Raw genomic sequence first — 3,060 nt, 5'->3', positions numbered from 1 at the left:
TGTTGTTTGGATTTCTGGGAAGCAGTTAGGAAGGAACCAATCTTCATTGGTTGATGCTACGGTCTAGTAGCGGAATCGGAAAGCTAGAAAAGAAAAAGGTTCGGCGCAACCTCGTTGGAGCAAGAAGCTTGGAGGGCTTAGGTGCACTGGGTAGATTAGGCTTGGAGGGTCTATTGCTGTCCTTGTATCCCAACTATATTTTCTAGTGGATTGATTACCGCTTGGAGGGCGGCGGAGAGGTTTTTCGCCGAGGACTTCGGTTTCCTCTTCGATAACACATCGCGTGTTGTCTTTGTGTTTGCATCTTCCTTCCTCTATCTTTGCCTTTAAATTATCTGCTGTGGATTTTATTTTGTTATGGCTTAGATAGTATTTAATCAATTTCGTATGATAGCATATGTTAAGTTTCCGCACACTAGTTGTTTGACATATTGCTTGAATTGATTAAGTTGTTATTTGGGGGTCTAAACGTTCAAAGGTGTTTTTACACGTTTTTGAACTTTCACTCTTATTACAAACATAACCCCAAAGACATACAACTGGGGTTCAGAACAACTAAGGTACCGAATTAATCTGTGCTCAAAGGATCAAGTACATCTTGATTCCTTCTATACAACAAAAGAGCTAACTGCTATACAACAAAACTCTACATTCTAACAAACGAGAAAACACGAAATCCTTGCCACCTCTAATACTCTCGCTGCTTCCAGGAAGAACCTGTGCACTGAAATATAATAAGGTGAGCTATGAAGCCCAGTAAGGTTTTAAAGCTCCATGGGCCTTTAATAAGAATGCATGTAAATCAAATAGTTTACGGATATGCCAGATTTGATAAAATAGCCTTCATAATGTTCATATTATTTATAAAAATAACTTAAGATCTTTAGATGAGAATACTTCATTTTCCATTCATATAATAAAGAAATATAATTCAGAAATCTTATCTTTGAACAGACTATCAAATATTTTATCCTAACTTCTCATTCGACTTATAACACATTCAATATACCTTTCTTATCATCATACTTTTCTTATAATTTCCAAATAGCTTTATACCTCATTTATAATACATATTAGTTAATCCAATTGTAAGTCTGTCACTACTTTGGGAGGCTTCCAGCACAGAATGCCAGGCATCCAACATTCCCTACAATGCTAGGTAATTCCGGAATCAAATCATAAAACATACTTTCAACCATGGGGGTAGGTTGACATCCTCCACAAGTTGGCTGTTACCAACAAGGGCAGGTACAGCAGAGCCAGTTCCACTTTTAATGGCCAATCAGAATTTCCATGAAAATGCAAGTACTATAACCCCTACTGGCTGAGTTCAGATCATAACAATAGAATAACCCGAACGCTATATTTTTCTGATAGCTATGCTTTTAAATAATTATTTCATAATAATAGCATATCCACTTCATTCTGAAATATTATGTTCGTGATATAGGTACTAGCATTAATATGCTATAGTTATCATATATATAAGATTGAACACTCACGAACATATATTTTACTTAAATCATGCTTATATGTAATATCTCTAATCAACAAGTTTTAATGCATAATAGTTTTTGAGATAATTTTTATACTTATTAAAAGCACACGTCACAAGTCCCTTACCTGAAAACAGAAGGCGCGAGAGATTGTACACGAGGAGCTCAAGTGTTCGTGTTCTCGTTCTCGCCACCTAAACAAAAAAACCAAAACTTATTACGGACAAACTCTTCCTAATATATAAACTTATACCTCGATCACAACCTAACTCTCAAACTCAAGAAAATCCTAATTCCCATCACATAAAGTTCCCCAAAACATATGATACAATCATCAAACACATTTTGCAGCCAAACCATAGAGAAACCAATCCATAAAATTTATATATGCTTCAAACATACCAAAGGATGATCGTATTAAATTATAGTTCAAAACATACACCCTAACTTGAGAATTAAATCCACAAAGTCGGGTGTAGCATATGATGTTCACTGCTCATTCCAGCAGCATATGCTCCATTTGTAAAATACAAACGGGCTGTCTAAACACATCCAATTGTCATGAAATTTTACATAACTACTCCCCTGTATGTCCAGTATATACCATAAAAATTTAGGAGTCAAAACATAAACCAACAATGTACTAAAAATCACACAAGACAGCATACTCAAATCTGTCCTGACAGAATTTCTTGTAACTTACAAATTAAACCATTATTTTTTTGTTCATCCAAATGCTGTGAGACCACTTCTATAAAAACCATGTGTGTCTTAGAATTCACAAAAAATACTCCTTGCATCCTAATTCACAAAATACGATTTAATACAGAATTTTCTTGTAGTAAACATCAAATCTGTCACAGAGACAGCTTCGGTACATATTCTTACAAAATCATCAACAAATAGCAATAGGTCTTAATTTCATTTGGGTATTTTTATATTTATAGTATACATATTAAAATATGTTAATAAGCATTCAATTGATCAAAATATCATCAAACTTTCAATCACTAAAACAGAATCATAGTTCAGCCTCTAAAATCAGGATAGATGATAAAGAAGTAGAAATAAACAAATGAAGTTTTGATTACTTACCCCCAACAATTTGAAGCTGAAATTTTAGTGTTAACCCTTTAATTTCTTCTTTAGAGAGGGATATTTTTTCTTGGTGAGGGAGAGAAGGCTACCATGTAAGAAGGGGAGAAGAAGGAAACAAGAAGAAGGAAAGAGGAATAGAGAAAGAAGAAAAGGAGCTGCTGGACTTTCTGGTCTGAGGCTGTTAGGTTCTAAAGTTAAGGATTTTATGTATTTAGAACTCTAATATGTATTGTTGGCAAACCATGATCAAAACAATGTGTTTAGAAGTGTTTAAGTCTAGCTCAAAGTTGTGCGTCTATGTAAAGTTGGAATCGAGTTAAAGCAGGAAAGGATTGTGACTTTCAGCCTGGCTCGATCGATCGAAAGACAGGCTCGATCGATCGAAACTCGGGCAGAATGTTTTTCTGCAGATTCGTCCAACTCAGCCCTAAGTGTTTTAAAACGTTTTTAGGGTTTCTTATTTGTC

General features: G+C 34.9%; 1 long non-coding RNA gene across 1 annotated transcript; it reads right to left on the bottom strand.

Moving 5' to 3' along the window:
* Positions 1-526: 526 nt before the first annotated feature.
* LOC115959883 lies at positions 527-2,697 on the bottom strand. Its single transcript, XR_004085038.1, has 3 exons — positions 2,592-2,697; positions 1,624-1,690; positions 527-724 (listed from the first exon to the last, which is right to left on the bottom strand). It is a non-coding gene; the product is annotated as an uncharacterized LOC115959883 (long non-coding RNA).
* Positions 2,698-3,060: the final 363 nt, after the last annotated feature.

Source organism: Quercus lobata, chromosome 2 (genome assembly GCF_001633185.2).
Source record: "Quercus lobata isolate SW786 chromosome 2, ValleyOak3.0 Primary Assembly, whole genome shotgun sequence".
NCBI classification, from domain to species: Eukaryota; Viridiplantae; Streptophyta; class Magnoliopsida; order Fagales; family Fagaceae; genus Quercus; species Quercus lobata.
This window is presented reverse-complemented; position numbering and strand designations above follow the sequence as displayed.